This window comes from Paroedura picta, chromosome 2, assembly GCF_049243985.1.
Source record: "Paroedura picta isolate Pp20150507F chromosome 2, Ppicta_v3.0, whole genome shotgun sequence".
Taxonomy (NCBI): Eukaryota; Metazoa; Chordata; class Lepidosauria; order Squamata; family Gekkonidae; genus Paroedura; species Paroedura picta.
In genome coordinates this window covers 153,765,669-153,783,604 of record NC_135370.1, presented here as the reverse complement: position 1 = coordinate 153,783,604, position 17,936 = coordinate 153,765,669, and positions in this window count along the sequence as shown.

Below are 17,936 nucleotides of genomic sequence, written 5' to 3'. Positions count from 1 at the left end.
CTACAATTTAGCCTATGATGTCTTGCTTTGTTAACATTTGCAAGCCAAAAGAGAAACTAATTTGACAGATTAGGGGGGGGAAATTTCATGAATCTCATGAAACTCCAGTCATGTCAAACTCTACATTTATAGTTGATTATATTACCCTCAGAAAAGTTTATAAGCATATAACGCTCATCTGTCGGTTGACTTTTATGCTTTTGGGTAATTAGAAACTTGCCCTGCTCCTCATTCACCTGTTTTCCTTCATCCCTAACAGTTCATATTTCCAGATGTTGATTTTCTTCTGAGAATTGACTGGACCGCAAGTACATAGCCAATAAGTGTTTCTCCGTCAGCCGAGAAATCTTTTGGAATAAGTTTTGTTGCAAGCAACTGTTGCTGGACAGATCCAGCCCAGATGGTTTCCTGGAAGCTGTTTTCTTGATGTCAGTAAAAGAGCCCTGCGAACAGCATGCACTGAATCCCTAAGTAATACAGAGCCTGCCTGTTTTCATGCACAGTAAAAAAACCCTCAAACCTCAGGCCATCATTGGCAGAACATCAAAGGCCTGGATCCGGATTCAAAAGGAACGTGGCTGCTTTGCTCTACTTTTGTTAAACATTTGTCTAGTGCCTCTTGTATGAGTCTCTTGTGGTGCAGAGAGGTAAGCGGCAGAAATGCTGTCTGAAGCTGTCTGTCCATGAGGTTGGGAGTTCAATCCCAGCAGCCGGCTCAAGATTGACTCAACCTTCCCAGGTCAGTAAAATGAGTACCCAGCTTGCTGGGGGATAAAACGGTAATGACTGGGGAAGGCACTGGCAAACCACCCCGTATTGAGTCTGCTATGAAAACGCTGGAGGGCGTCACCCCAAGGGTCAGACATGACCCAGTGCTTGCACAGGGGATACCTTTACCTTTAATGCAAAAAACTGTCTGACTACCAGATGCAGTCCAGAGCACAGTGGGGAACAGGTCTTGCAAACTAAGGACAGAACCCATCCAAAATGATGCAAATGTTAAACCCCCATTGAACTCTGTGGGTTTTCTGTACAGGTATAATTGCAGCCAGACAGGAGAACCTGCCTGTTAAACTCATTTTAGTTTGACCTCAACAGCAAATTCCTACGGGCTTAGAGGAGAGTAATGCTGCAATTTCTCTAAACTGTTATTTACCTGTATACACTCAGGGTGATTGTTGGGGACCAATCTGACTCTTCTGAAGTGCTTACACATGACAAACTATGATATGAACTCCACCCAGACCCAGGTACTTTTTTCAAAATCTCCCAGCCCTTTGGGGGCCGCCTCTGTGAGAGGAACCCACATCACTGGGGCTGTGTCTGAGTGATCAAGTCTTATCAAGAGACAAATGAATGTAAAGAGACAAATGAATGAGTGTTTCCAATGAAATCAGCACCCCACCACAGCAAGCCAGACCACTTCCATGGGAAAGAGCCATGCAACCAGCCCCAGCCACCTGGTTAGATAATGTAGATATTCTACTGGCTGTGTGCAATTCTACCCACAAGTAAGCAACTCCCCACACAAATGGAGATCATTAAAGAGATCCCCATGTGCTGATTTTATTAACTATCCAAAGGAATCCAAAGGAATGCTCTGACTTGGATGTCCCAGAATAGCCCAATCTTGTCAGAAGTGAAGCAGGTTTAGCCCTAGTTAGTACTTAGATGGAAGACGGCCAAGTAAGTTTGTGGGTCACAATGGTACCTCCATTAGTCTTTCCTTGAAAACTCTAGGGTCTCACCATCAGTTGGCTGTGATTTGGTGGCACTTTCTACCACCACCTGAAGGACTTGACTGATGAGAACTTCTTGGTGTGGTGCTTAAGAGTGGTGGCCTCTAATCTGGAGAACCGAGTTTGATTCCTCACTCCTCCACATTCAGCCGGCTGGGTGACCTTGAGCCATTCACAGTTCCCTCAGAACTCTCTCAGTCCCACCTACTTCACAGGGTGCCTGTTGTGGGGGAGAGGAAAGGTAGGCAATAGTAAGCCTCTTTGACATTCCTTTGAGTAAAAAAAGGGGGATACAAAAAAAAAAAAGCTCTTCAAACTTATCTAGTATATAGGTTGTGTTTGGTTCCCCACCCTGTTCCAGGCAGATGCTATTAGACCAGTGGGGAAATCCACATCATCCATGAGAACGTGTGGGTTTCCTAAATAGCACCATCCAGGAACTCTTTCAGGTTGGCATAATGGTACAGTGGGAGATGATGAAGACCTTCTCCATATACACCACTTTCCTGATCCTGATTAGATACAACATCCACAAGAATCCAGGGGAAGCCACAACTCATATGTCATTGTGTTTCAGCTGATGCAGGGTGGGACCCAGGCAGGCTAGACTCTTCCTCACAAGCATACCATCTCTTACCCTCTTGCTGAACCCTTAGTGTCTATGGACTGCTACGTGTTGAGTAGAAAAACAATTTTTAAGCCATTTCTGAAAATGAACACTTTCCTTAAATAAAAAATATATCCTCACATGACCCATGCCATTTTTAAGTACTCTGTCATGCTTATAGTCCAAGTAGCTAAAGGCTGATGTTTTTTTCCTCCAGGGTGAATCAGGCACAAGCCAGAAGCAATGCTGGGTGAGTGGACACTGGCAGATCAGCAGGGCGCTTTTTGGAGTGCTGCCACTTTCAGAGGTACTGGATCTTTCTAACCTTATGTTTTTCCCCCTCTATTCTAAAAAAGATTCTATAAACAGATTGTCGCCGATTCAAAAGCTTGTGTTTCTGTTTTCAAAAAATGTATAGCAGGCCCAGTTAGTCTTTAAGATAAGGTTGAATACCTACTGATCCCATGTAGCTACAGCCCTATTCAAAGCCTATATTGTTTTTGCTTGAGAGCTACTGTGGTATAGTGGTTAGAGTGTCAGACCAGGGCTGATTCTGCACTTACTTTGTTTATTCCATTGTGGATCCTGCTGAATTCAGATTGATTTGAACTTGGGTCTTCCTCTATTCCCCCCCCCCATTGAAACAGAAAAATGTTCTGCATGTGATTAAGGAAGCTCAGAAGTGGGGGAGCCAAGTGCAGCAGGAGCCTCTTTCTTTATCTTGAACGGTGGGGGGCGGGAGAGGATTGGAGACAGCAGAGAAGAAGAAGAAGAAGAAGAAGAAGAGTTGGTTCTTATATGCCGCTTTTCTCTACCCGAAGGAGGCTCAAAGCGGCTTACAGTCACCTTCACATTCTTCTCCCCACAACAGACACCCTGTGGGGTGGGTGAGGCTGAGAGAGCCCTGATATCACTGCCCGGTCAGAACAATTTTATCAGTGCCGTGGCGAGCCCAAGGTCACCCAGCTGGATGTATGTGGGGGAACACAGAATCGAACCCGGCTCGCCAGATTAGAAGTCCGCACTCCTAACCACTACACCAAACTGGAGGAGGGAGAATAAATCCAAGAGGAAAATCTCTGCTGGGAGAAGTTAGGGCTTCTGGAGATTGTTCTAGGAAATGAGGAAGCCTTTGAACTGACACCTCGGCCAATGAAGGCCTTTCTACAGCATTGGAGGCTCAAGGCAGCAAGTTAGTTCGGGAAAAGCAGAGAGCTGCACTTTTCCTCATGCCGATTTTTCAAATATTGAGGGTTATATCCACACCAGCATATCATGGGAGAAAGGTAGGGTCACTCCAGATCAATCATGCTTGTTGCAGATGAAATATTTAAATTGTCCAAAATCAAAATGGAAATTGTATTCAGTGTAGATGGCAGGGACTGAATCAATCTGGGATTGGAATAGAAGCTCCATGCAGATTCAGCACAGAATCTTGGAGACCTGAGTTCAAATCCCCATTCTGTTTGGAAAACTCACTGGGTGACCTTCAACCAAGATCACCTCGCAGCCTAACCCACATGTAGAAAAGGAGAACAGTGTGAGCCGCTTTGGGTTTCCATTAGGAGACTAAAGTGAGGTATACCATGGATTAAATAAATAAAATAATAATATGAAGATTCCAGTGGCTTAAATGGGTCATAGAATCATAGAATCATAGAGTTGGAAGGGGTCACACAGGCCATCTAGTCCAACCCCCTGCTCAACCCAGGATCAGCCCAAAGCATCCTAAAGTATCCAAGAAAAATATGTATCCAACCTTTGTTTGAAGACTGCCAATGAGGGGGAGCTCACCACCTCCTTAGGCAGCCTATTCCACTGCTGAACTACTCTGACTGTGGAAAAAAATGTCCTGATGTCTAGCCTATATCATTGTAGTTTAAACCCATTACTGCATGTCCTTTCCTCTGCAGCCAATGGAAACAGCATCCTGCCCTCCTCCAAGTGACAACCTTTCAAATACTTAAAGAGGGCTATCATGTCCCCTCTCAACCTCCTTTTCTCCAGGCTGAACATTCCCAAGTCCCTCAACCTATCTTCATAGGGCTTGGTCTCTTGGCCCCAGATCATCTTCGTCGCTCTCCTCTGTACCCTTTCAATTTCATCTACGTCCTTCTTGAAGTGAAGCCTCCAGAACTGCACACAGTACTCCAGGTGTGGTCTGACCAGTGCCGTATACAATGGGACTATGACATCTTGTGATTTTGATGTGATGCCCCTGTTGATACAGCCCAAAATGGCATTTGCCTTTTTTACCGCTGCATCACACTGCCTGCTCATGTTTAGTTTAAAATCCACAAGTACTCCAAGGCCTCGTTCACACACAGTGTTACCTAGAAGCATATCCCCCATCCAGTAGGCATGCTTTTCATTTTTCTGACCCAGATGCAGAACTTTACACTTATCTTTATTAAATTGGGTCCAGTTCCCTGACTTCAGCCTGTACAGATTTCTTCTCAGAAACTATCTAATAAGAACACAAGGAGCAATTCCCAATCTTTCTTCATGTCTTACACTATCTGTTCTGGGCATTAACCCCAACTTTCAGTTTCTGACACATTATTTACATCCCATCTAGACCTCTTTTAGAGTAACAAAAGGCAACATCTGTTTTCCAAAGAGTTCCTCTGAACTCCGAAGACCTGCTATTTGCTGGAGAGCCGCGGCTCTTCTTAACAAATAAACCACGTTTATAAACAAGAGCCGCTGGAGATTTCAGTTTCTTCACAGCCATAGAAATACCTCCCTAATAAAGCATTCTGACGAATTCCAGGCTTCTCCCAGCTCATGTGATCCCAAGGAATTGGCTGCCGGGCAGGTGAACAGAATATTAAATGTCCCCTGTTAAGGCTTGGGGGGAGAGATCAGCGCAAAGAAAATTGCAGTACATGATGTTCATTTCTGTCTAGCAAAAACTATGCATGAGCAATAAAGAAAATAGATTAATCTCACTGGAGGAGGAAAGAAAAAGACCCGCAGACCACAGACATAGCCTTTCTACCTAGTTCATCAGTTTCTTGATAGCAATGAGAGAAAAACACCTGGGAAAACAGGCAGAGCTGGATGCAAACATGTTTGCTGTCAGTTATGCCTGTGAGCCAAATTCTACTGCTGCTGGTAATACCAAAAGCAAATCCCTGGGCTTCAACAGCATTGCTTTCCATGATTATGGTAATCACTGCTGATTTCCATGCGTAAAAAGTTATATGAACAGACATGTCATGTCTATGTAGACCTGGTTGTTCTGGACATGGACTTTTTCCTAGATGCAAAACTCCAAAAACATCCAATCATGGTAGCTGCAGCCCATGAACGCATCCATGAGCTGAGAAGAGGCCCGTGGACTGAATCCTCAGATGACTAGTTCATTGCAAAACACAATACGGCAGAGATAAAGCAATAGGGAGTAAGGTGGCCATGCTGGGGAAGAGTCCAGAAGCCGAAATACAAAGTCACATGATTTAACTCATAATGCTTTCACCCGCAGTGATTTAACCCATCATGTAATTGTCTTTTTCCCCTTCTCGGGTCTTAAAGTAACCTAAAAGCAAGGGGGCATTTCTGATTAATGAAACAGTGCAAGGAGATAGACTTACACACACCCTTCCCCAGTGCTATGGCCCCAATTCATATTTTTCCATCCTCCAGCAGTTGGCAGAGTGCCTATGAAATAGCCAGAACACTGACCTGATCAAAAGTGAAGACAGTTTTATTTAGGAATTGATAAACTGGACAGCAAGAGAAGAGATCGACCTAACTCCTTTACTAGCTGAGAGAGAGTTTTAGAGTGCTTTAGAAGAAATGCTTAAAACCATTATTCTGCAGACAGATAAGGAGACTCTTCTTTAGAAAGAAGATTCTCTCCACCTTATAGTCCTGTCTAGCTGGAGCTTGCTGTCCCCTGCGGGATCTTCATTCTTCTTCCTTGTTTATAAGACATTGCTATATTCCAGTCTTTCTCAATTTTTTTAACCATTGAGAACCCCCAATCATGCAGAATATGATTGAGAAGGATAGTTGTTTACATCCAGGGCCCTTCCCCTTCCCACCCCATGTAGACCCATCATTGGCCATTTTGCCAGCGGAGGCAGGTAGACAGGACCATATATGGTCTTACCACCCAATAAATGTTTAATATTTTTAATATATTAAAAATTAATTAACTCCTACCCCTTCAGGAAACCCTTCCAGGGACATCAAGAAATCAATATGGGAGAAAGCCTGCCATAGTTTGTAGATACCAATAGTTTGTAATAAAATAATAAAAATCTAACACTAATAAAAATCTATGCTTTGCTGGTCAAGCATTAGAATAATAGAATCATAGAGAGTTGGAAGGGATCTCATGGGTCATCTAGTCCAACCCCCTGCACTAGGCAGGATACTCACATCCCAATTGCTCATCTACTGCAATCTGCCACCCTTTTGCATTTTCAGAATCAGCCTCTCCGTCAGATGGCTATTCAGCCTCTGTTTAAAAATTTCCAAAGACAGAGAACCCACCACCTCTTGAGGAAGCCTATTCCACGGAGAAACCACTCTGTCAGGAACTTCTTCTGGAATTTCTTTTGAATTAATTTCATCCCATTCATTTTGGTCTGTCCCTCCAGGTCAAGAGAGAACAATGCTGCTCCATCCTCCATATGGCACACTTTTAAACACTTGAAGATGGTTATCAGATCCACTCTCAGTCGTCTCCTCTCCAGGCTAAACAGACCAATCTGGCTTCTGGCCACACTGAGAATCAGCTGCAGTTCTGGGTTATGGAATGTGTTCAATCTGCATCTCCAAGCCTGCATGAACATCTGCAGAAAAGATTCTGGATTCACTGTTCTGGATTCACCATCTTCAGATGTTCACATCCATGGGGTTGAATGAAAAAGTGGACTGGACATGCTGTCTATAAGTCTTAAGAGGTTACCAAGGCTGCCTGCTATTCAATGTTCAGTAGTGCTGATTTGGGGGCAGCTTCCCCCTCTTCCTCTTCCCCCTCTTTCCCCCCTCCTTTCTTCCCCTCCCTCTTTTTGGAGGAGAATTATACAATACAAGAGAGGTATTTTTGGGTCCTGACCCCTACCTGGTGGAATGAGCTCCCAGAGGAGACCCAGGTCCCATAAGATCTTACCAGTTCCACAGGGCCTGAAAGACAGAGCTCTTCCACCAGGCATTTCGTTGAGGAAAGAATAAGGCTTGGAAAACAAGCAAACAGACAACCCTTTTCCTATGCGCACACATAATATCCCATGGCTGAAATTCATCAGATAAGAACTTGGTTTTCTAGTGAGGCAGGAAGGGGACTGATGGAAATGCTGGGCACAATCCTTGACCCCTACCTGGTGCAGTGAGCTCCAGAGGAGATGTGGGCCCTGTCAGAACTTACCAAGTTCCAGTGTTTATTGCTTTCCAGAATGGGTAGAACTGAACTCTTCACAAACACATTTTTATACAGAGAATAGGACTGAAGTTGTCTGAAAATTTTAGATTGTTCCAGAGATCCTTGCTGCTTTTGCTCCCTGGAAGGACTTCACTGTATGTGTTTCTTTGTTCCGATCTATTTTATTGGGCTTAATAGATTAAATAATCTATTTGGCTGGAGATGTGCTCTCCCCTCTGTGGCCGCAGAAGCCGGGAGAGTGACGATACGGCACGTAGAGAAGCCACAGAGAAAGATGATTGAAAGAAACATGAAAAGTTGAATCAAAGAAGCAAGGGAAGATATGACAGAGGACAAAAACAGAAACGGCAGAGCTACCCGTAGACAGCTGGCCAGTTTCGCAAGTTAGAAACCCCATGTACAGAGGGATAACATTTGAGATTCTCCTAGCATCATTGTCATTATTGAACCTCAGCAGTCTTCTTTCCCCCAAATGCATAATTTGCCCATCTAAGCAAAGAGGGTAAGCGTTTTCCTTTGTTCCCTGCAAAGAAAGACCCAAGCAATAAGTGTCATTACATTTTCCACAGCAAAATAGCCAGGAAAAGAGTTCAGTGCAGGTATATATATTCTGGCTTCAGCCCTTCCACAGGACTGACAAGCTTATAGTTTGAAGAAATGATTCTTGACAGAGACCAGAGTGCTAGACAACCTGCATCCTGAAGCCCTTTGTTGATAAGCAAAGTCTGTGGGGCCGCAGATAAAACAGCTGCAGCCTTATACTGGGGGGGGCAGCGGGGGGAGATGCGGGTCACATATTAAAAGTATTTTCAAGCTGTCCTTAGAGAACTGTAAACAGGAAGGCTGTAGAAGCCCTAAGCCTGGAAAGACCATGCTTCAGCCTGGCATAACTTTTTCACTTTCCTCCATGCCTCTCAATTTAAGTCCTTCAGTTTGAATCATATCTAGGGATTTGCATTTGGATAATAACTAATCAAAATCTGAGCCCTGCTCATTCACCTCTGAAGGGCGTCGAATCCCTATGAAACTCTGTCCTGGCAGCACCGTCATATTTACAGCTGTAACTCAAGCCCCCAAGCTTTCTGTTTCCATGTTCCAGTGCTATCTTTAAGTTTCTGGAGGCAAGGACTAGGGGAGGAACTCCAAAGGCAGAGAGAAGAGCTCAGCCAACAGAGGCCTGATAGGCACATTAGCCAGCCAGAGCACTTAGCCTATACTCACACCGTTCAGCATCGCTGCTGACTGGCATTTGCACCCTGCCGCACTAGAACACAGAGGCACATGACTTACCTGCTGAATTCCAGCCATGGGGTATTATGTGTACGCATAGGGAGAGGGAGAGTGTTGTCTGTTTACTTATTTTCCAAGCTCCATTCTTTCCTACTACTGTATATTTGATGTCTGCATGGGGGAAGGCTAAAACTTGGCTTCTTTCTATGAAGCGAAAACTATATGAGATGCTGGCCAGGGTTCTCCTGACCCTAACTCACCTTCCCCACAGCCAGAGGGCAGGTCACTTTCTGGATCAGGACCATGGAACATGGAGAGAAGGGACTTCAGCCTCCCGCTCATACCATTTTCCTGAGTCACAGTGCCTTCAGGAGGCATTGCTTACTCTTTTGAGAGGTTGCATGTGCAATGAATACTTCAATGAAAATATCTAAGGCATTGCTCCTGGGTTGCATTTTCTTGGGTGAGAAAGCCCCGGGGAGCCGTGTTTGTGCTCATAATAGGTGCCTCAAAGGGAGGGAGTGTGGCAGTCCTTCATGCGAGGCATCAGTTCCACTTCTGTGCATTAGATCCCCAGAGAGACCAGCAGGTGGTTCACTTTCAGCCAAGCTCCTTGAAGTTGCAGACAGTCGAGCGCTGCTTTCTGCTACACTTTTGAAGAAATGAATTATCTGTTCAGGAAATGTCTGTTAATCTGAGCTCCCAGCCTGACCTCTGAGCACTAAAGTAGTCTGGTTAAGCCAAAGAACCCTGAGGTTGCCCTGTTGCAGGTCCAGCTGTGATGGCCAACCCCCCCCCCCCCGCAAAATACCTTTTGTGAGTGGAAGCAGCCTGACCATGCAGACTCAGCGAAGGCCAAGTAAGGATAATAATTCAACAGCCTTCATCATGAGAAGAAGAAGAAGAAGAAGAAGCAGAAGAAGAAGAAGCAGAAGAAGAAGAAGCAGAAGAAGAAGAAGAAGAAGAAGAAGAAGAAGAAGAAGAAGAAGAAGAAGAAGAAGAAGAAGAAGAAGAAGAAGAAGAAGAAGAAGAAGAAGAAGAGTTGGTTCTTATATGCCGCTTTTCCCTACCCAAAGGAGGCTCAAAGAGGCTTATGGTCACCTTCCCATTCCTCTCCCCACAACAGACACCCTGTGGGGTGGGTGAGGCTGAGAGAGCCCTGATATTCCTGCTCGGTCAGAACAGTTTTATCAGTGCCGTGACGAGCCCAAGGTCACCCAGCTGGCTGCATGTGGGGGAGCGCAGAATCGAACCCGGCATGCCAAATTAGAAGTCCGCACTCCTAACCACTACACCAAACTGGCTCTCTGTCTGAGAAGACAGAGGTGGTGCATCTTGGCAGCAGAACTGATGGCATACAATGAAAGAGCTAGCAATTTGCTTATATGAGAGCCAACTATTTTGACCTCCCTGTGTGCCCAATAGAATCATAGAATCATAGAGTTGGAAGGGGCCATACAGGCCATCTAGTCCAACCCCCTGCTCAATGCAGGATCAGCCCAAAGCTGATAAAGATGGGATGGTCAATTAAAAGGGTTCCTTTGAAGAGAAAGATGGACAAGGATGGGAGTTTCATTGGAGTTGAACCCTCCAAATAAAATAACTGGATTATAAATTTGAGTAATTGGATAGGAAGGGAAACAGTGTCATTCCTAAGGTCAACGGGCAATCTCTACTTGCCACTAGCCTAAAGAACAGGCCAAACTGGTCTATTATCAGGCTTTTGTGGGCCTTGACAACACCTTGTTTTTCCAAACCATTAAAATCCACAGTCATTAAGAAACATTCACATTCTTTTTGTGTTAAATCCTGATTCTCCCAGGCCAAGCCATAGACAGAGAGCCATTCAGGTCATACTTGTAATTGTGTGCAGCCTAGCTAAGCTTCCCAATTTCGAAAACTGTCAAGCTTAATCTTGCTGCAGCAGAAGACCAATTATCATGCCCACCTCTGGCACGGCAGCCACTCATTAGGGTTTTGTGTAGCCACTGTGGCTATGCTTAGAGCCAGCAATGTTCACGCTGTCAGCATGGGCAAAACATCCCACATGCTGACATCCTCATGCATTTGCAGCAGCATGCAAAAGACTGAGAGCCTGCAGGGTTCTGGGCATCTTCTGCACATGACCATCATCATGCACATCATCGGGTGACTATGTCAGTGTGACCAGTACTGCATGCAAACAGGCTCCTAAAATGTATAGATGTTTAAAGGGAGAACATTCTTTCTGCTCCTTCATGGAGGACTTCTACCTGAAACTGGATCTAAGACATGTTTTTTCTCCTTGAATCACAGAATCATAGGGTTGGAAGGGACTACTAGGGTGATCTAGTCCAACCCCCTGCAGAACGCAGGAAATTCACAGCAACTGCCCATCCATAGTGACTCCAATTCCATGCCCAGATGATCCCCCCCCCCCCCAAACAAGAATCCCTGGCCAGTCTGGCCTGGAGGAAAGGGTGGCAGGAACTAGACCCTTGAGGTCCTGGAGTTCTGGTTCACTGCATCACGACCCACCTCCTTCCACCCCTTTGCATCCTCCTCCTCTTCCAGAAGCATCACTTGTTGGAGAGAAGTCCTGTGCAACAAGGAAGGGCCCAGCAAGTTCGGTCAGCTGGGAAAATTCCAGTTCTGCAAATGGAATCAGCTTCTTCTGAGCAAGACAGGAGTTGATCTGGCAAGGAAGCTACGGGGGTTGTCGATAAGGGGAATGAAAAAACCTTCCCCGCCTCATACCTCATGAAGGCAGCATTGTGTGGTGCTTTACCAGTTCATATTAATTTATTTGCCGGTCTTGACTCTGGATCTTCTCTTACGTTTCCCAATAGTTCAAACTGTAAATATTTTACACTCAGCAGTTTAGTTTAAGATGTTCTTGTAGATTAATTCTTTTCCCCTTACAAGGTTTATGCATACGGAGAACTTGAAAGCAGAAAGTGGAGCTGCTAAAGAAATTGTACGTTCCCTGGGAGCCCATTAGGTTATAAAGAACCCATCTAAGCATTACTATACTGGGGCAAACGAGGTGCAATTCAGTCAATAGCACTGTGATCCTGATTACCATGGCAATGCTTAAGTGACACGCTGGAAGGCCTCAGCAGTGCCCTTAGCTGAGTGTTAAGTCTGGCTGTGGGAGGCCTTGATTCAAATCTCTGTTTAGCCACAAGCAGCCTTAGATGAGCTATTTGTGTTCGGCTTCAATCTCAGGCTAACAAGGTTGTTGGGTGGTTATATAAATGGGCTAAGGGGTGAAGGCTGCAATTTGAAGCAAACTTTCTAGAAATTAAGCCCCACTTAGTCACAGCAGTTCTTCATTCAAGGAAAAGAGGCTATTTTGCCTTGACGCAACTCCATGTTCATGCATCAGCCTCGGCTCAGTGTACATAATAGGGAGGTCCATTTACAGGTGCAACCTGGGGATCCCTCAGCTTTACAGCTCATCTCCAGGAGACAGAGATCAGTTCCCCAGGAGAAAATAGCTGCTTTGGAGGGTGGACTACATAACATTATATGTCCTTCCTTGCCCCCAAATCATTCCCAGAAGAAGAAGAGTTGGTACTTATATCCTGCTTTTCTCTACCTGAAGGAGTCTCAAAGCGGCTTACAATCGCCTTCCCGTTCCTCTCCCCACAATAGACACCTTGTGAGGTGGGTGAGGCTGAAAGAGCCCTGATATCACTGCTCGGTCAGAACAGCTTTATCAGTGCTGTGAGGAGCCCAAGGTCACCCAGCTGGCTGCATTTGGGGGAGCACGGAATCAAACCCAGCTCGCCAGATTAGAAATCCACACTCCTAACCACTAAACCACTCCCAGCTCCACCCTTAAAATCTCCAGGTATTTCCCAACCCAGAGCTGGCAACCTTAGCACAGAACATTATCAGGGGAGTTGCAGTCACCATTCAGATTTTGGGTGGTGAGGAAAAACAAAGGGACTCAATCCACCAGCAGCAGCATTTACATACCTGCACCCCATTTCCTGAATAGCCTACTGCAACTCAGTGCCACGGTGTTTGCTTTGCATGCAGAAGGTGCCGGGCTCAATCCCCAACATCTCCAGTTAAAAGGGTGAGGCATTACATGATAGGAAAGACCACCACTATGAGGCCCTGGTGAACCAGTGCTAGTCAAATGTGACAACACTGACCTTGAGAGATCAGTGGTCTGACTCAGCAAAAGCCTGCTGCATGTGTTCATGTGGCCTGTGCATGCACAATAACACTTGCTGCATCCAATTAAATATTGCTCACATGGCACCCACCTGCACACAGGATGCCCCATGCTTCTGTGCATGTATGGTCCTCAGCTGACTCAAGGTGGCCATGCACTGAAGGGGCATTTAAATATGATATTTAATTATATCAGTGAGTGTCCAGGGATTCTCATCCTAGACCCATGATCTTCGAATGATTGAAATTCCACTCCAGTCAAGCGACAACCGCTGAGTCAGGATTCTTGGATGGAGCCCATTTTCTTTTCCTTTGATTCTTCCCCACACACCACGGCATATTTCAAACACAAAGTTGTGGCCTTGCTTTTACATACGGCTCATTCAGGACAGGGGACTCTGGGACACAATCGCTATTCCTTTAAGATTGTGTTGTTGTTGTTGCAGGGAGGTGTGACTGCCACAAAACCAGCCAAGAAGCCAAAAGGTTAGAAATTGTGTCGTCCAAGTTCAACAGGATGAAACTATTAGGAGAAATCCCACGAGTGGGGCTGCAGAGGTAGAAATTACACCCCACCCCCTGTACTTTATTTAACTTGGCTATGTTCTTGTGAATAAGTAGTTACCATAATTAATGCATTTTCACCATGGCTGTGAACTGATTGAGCATCGCTGATGTAGGGCAGCCTAGCCTCTAACCGCATTGCTACACTGCCACCTAGTGGTGGATAGGAATCAAAGGAAGGTTGTGGTTAGGAAAGGCGCACAAACGTGAAAGATGGGTTTTCAAACTCTGGAGCTTTATATTCCAGCTAGCTACGTGGCCAACTCATTTTGTTTTGCATTAAAATTGGGGAGAAATCTCAGTAAACCTGAAGGGGTGCGCTACTCAACCTGAGTATAAGCAGAGTTAGCTCTGCCCGTATGCATGACCAATTGTTGCATGGGGTTGGGAGAGGCATTTGAGCCGAGTCTGACATTTGCTAAATATTGCAGAGTTTTGTGTGAGAGAAGCAAGCTGATGCCCATCATAGTAGACTGAGATCTGGCTAAAGGGCCAGAGCTTCATTGAAGTACTCAGAAGAAGAAGAAGGAGAAGGAGAAGGAGAAGAGTTGGCTCTTATATGCCGCTTTTCTCTACCTGAAGGAGTCTCAAAGCGGCTTACAGTCACCTTCCCTTTCCTCTCCCCACAACAGACACCCTGTGAGGTGTGTCTCACCCTGTGAGAGAGCCCTGATATTACTGCTCGGTCAGAACAGCTTTATCAGTGCTGTGGCAAGCCCAAGGTCACCACATGTGGAGGAGGGGCAGGGAATCAAACTTGACTTGCCAGATTAGAAGTCCACACTCCTAACCATTACACAAAGCTGGATCCAGGGTCAAGCAAGTTCCAAGGTCAGTCCCCTCCAACTAAGTAGTGTCTCTGACAGCAGCATGGGAGAGGCCTGGGAGAACAGCCAGAGTGGTGCAGAGGATAAGGCTTCAGAGTAGGACTTGAGAGACCCACGTTCATCAGATCCCTGATGTACCATGAGAGGTTGCTGGGTGACCATGGGATCCTCTCTCTCTGCCTAACCTCTCCCACAGTTGTCGTTGTGAGGATAAACTGGAAGAATGAAGTACAATGTTGTAAGATGAAAGTATGATTATGATTATTATTTATACCACCTTCTCAATATAGCAATACTGCAATTTTATTTACAGTCATTTAGACCAAACATCAGTTAAAATATCATAACAGAAAAAGAGAGAACCTGTCCCTGGCTATCAAAATCAGTTAACAATATATTTATATAATCTCTATTTTAATGATAAATGAAATATCAAGCAGATACAAGCAAAATATAAACTGGTTGTTAAAAAATTTAAAACTCGTCGTAGTAATAAAGTACAGAGATACTATAAAAATTTTTTTTAATCCTATGAAACAATTATGCAGCTTAATGGTGACAGCACAAAATTTGGCAATACAAAGTTTTTGGACTATTTTTGTCACTAAGGAGCTTCTCCACCTTTTTCCCCCGATGAGGGACCTGGATACATCTCTACTAATGGTTGGATTAATTGGCTTTGGATGGTGTTCTATATGGAACAGAGAAACAAAAAAATGTTCCCTTGTTCCTAGCTGGCCTTTGGCACCGGGACAAAGCCTCTGCAAAACCAAGGAGTTTTCTTATAACAGCCCTCCAAAACAGCTGAGGGCAAAGCAGAGCATCTGGCCAAGGACAAGGCTTGCAATTCTGTTGGCAGTTCTCTAATGAGGCTAGGTAGGAAGCTGAAACTAACATGCATTTCCTTTGATCAGGTGCCAGAAAGTTGGAGATTTATTTAGGTCCCACTGCCGGCCAGTATCCTTAACCCTTTGCTTAAAGATGGATTTGACCTGGTCAGAGCTTGACTCAAGAAATGATTATACTGACAACCCAAGTCATTCTATCTTGGATCCTACTGATTAAAGTCAAAAGGCCTGGAATTTATCTTATAGGATATGTGATGACAGACTCTTGGGGCTATGATGGACGTTGAGCCAAAAAGCAACAGATGACGTGCTGACCCTATCTTCCATTTTTAGCATCCCCATTTCTAAGCACACCAAAGCACTTGGTACACAGCAAGGGAGCTGGAGATAGCCCTAAGAAATTTGGACTGGAGCCTCTCCAAATACATGTTGCTTGTAACCAAGGCCCCCCAAAACGAGCTGTTACAGGAGCTGGGAGAGGGTCTTCAAGGCTGCTGGGACAAAGTACCTTCCCTTGGTATGGAAAAACTTGATTATATTATTCGCTGACCTATGACAATGTTGTCAGATGTTTTGGGTCCCTGCTAGAGATGTGAAATGTGAAATGTGAAAAACAGACCTAACACATTTGGTAAAATATGTGATGATCCTTTCGACTTGGAGAATATAAGATTTAAGTAGCATACCTCCTGATTTTAATGGGATAGTTTTGTATTGATAGTTTTGTATCAATTAATACTGCAACAAAGATACGTTGGTTTTATATTTAGCAGATGCATTACATAATAATACAAATTGGGTTGATTTTCATATTAATGTGCATATATTCTGTGGTTTTGCAGAACCCTCACAAAGAGCAATGTAATCCACCTCCGTTGAGCTCTTTATTGCTTTTTTTTTTAAATCCCACACTTTCTCCAAGAATTGTAGAGTGAAATGCAGGTTTCCCCCCATTTGATCTGCATAACAGCTTTGTTAGATGAACTATGTCTGAGCAGAGATTGGAATCAAGTCATCTGTGTTACTTGCTTTTATCCATTTGTTTGTTTTGTTTTGTTGTTGTTCCATCCTCTTACATGTATTTAGCCTGGATATAACCAGAGTTTTCCCCAGCAGGGCAAGAAGTCTGAGAATCTATTTTGCCAGCTGAGCTTCTATTCCCCTTCTGATATAGGAATTTAGTCCAGGCATCACGAGAGGTACAATTCTTTGGCAAAAGCCAAGTGGCTGTAGCCTTTTGTGGCTCATCACCTGGAGCCCTCGGTGACTACTGAGACCAGTACCAACTCAGAATGTTACAATAGCACATTATATGATGCCAACATATTTGAGGGACGGCCTATTCCATTATGAACCCGACCAACCCCTACAGTGATCTTTGGAGGCCATGCTTTGGTTGCCCCCACCTTCTGAAATGAATTGAAAACCCAATTCTTGGTTGTCTCATCAAAGCTCTCTCTCCCCAGGGAGCCCCCTCACCTGTTCCTTTCTGTTGCCATCTTCTGTCAAGGGGTGAGGACTTTTGGGGTTTGCTTGCTATTCCCTCAGTGATCCCTGCTCCCTGGCCAATGTTTTAATTCATGTCTCTTTGCATAGTTTAGCTCTGTTTTAAACTGTTTTAATGATGTGTGTTTGAGGAGGGGTTGATTTAAATGACTTTAAAATGTGATCCTAGGCTGTTATTTTTTACTTGTTAGCTGTATCGGTGGCCTCTGTGAGGGCAGAAAAGCGGGACATAAATTTTGTAAACTGAAACAGGTATGATTTGGCTAATTTGTTGCAGTTATATTTTTACATTTATTTTGTGAGTCACTTCGATTTCTCAGACAGAGAGAAGAGCAGGGTCTAAATAAAAACCCTCAGTTAATTCCTCCCTCATGGCCAGCTTGAAGACCTGGTAGCCCATGCTCACTTGCAGGGGTAGGTTGAGGTTTGCTAGGACTTTCCATGGCTGCCTACTGGAACTCCAGGCATTTGGGATAGTTGTGATGCCTATTATAGTCTGCAGCTGCCACAGAAATGTGTGTTAGTTAATTAAATAAATATTAACACAGCTGTTACTCTCAACTGGGGCTTTTGAAGGATGGGGTTTTCCCCAGGTCAGGTCCCTAAATTAAGATGGGACATTTGGAGGGTATTGGAAATGGATCTTCTGTCTGCACTCCAGACATCCAAAATACAGGCTTTTGCATGCATTCCGGTTTCTGGATTGTGGCTTATTTTAAAATGGCACACTTTAAACAAAATGTGGCAGAGACCAGTGTAAAGCTTGTTTTCTTTTTTTTTTCTTTTTTCTTTTTTTGCTCCTGCTTTTTTCAGGGTTTTAGATTTCCTCTTCTCAGTTCTAACATATCTGTGCATGCACTTCTAGCTCTTGTTCAGAATTTTATAAATTCCCCCTGACCACCAAGACTTTGCATAGTCCACAAGGAAAAGCTTTTTAGATCAAAATGGCACTGGTAGAATGCTAAGCCAATTTCCTTTAAGAGCACTTGGCTGCACCGTCCTGGTATGAAAAGACTTTGTTTTTTTAAATATAGGCAAGAGAATAGAATAAAC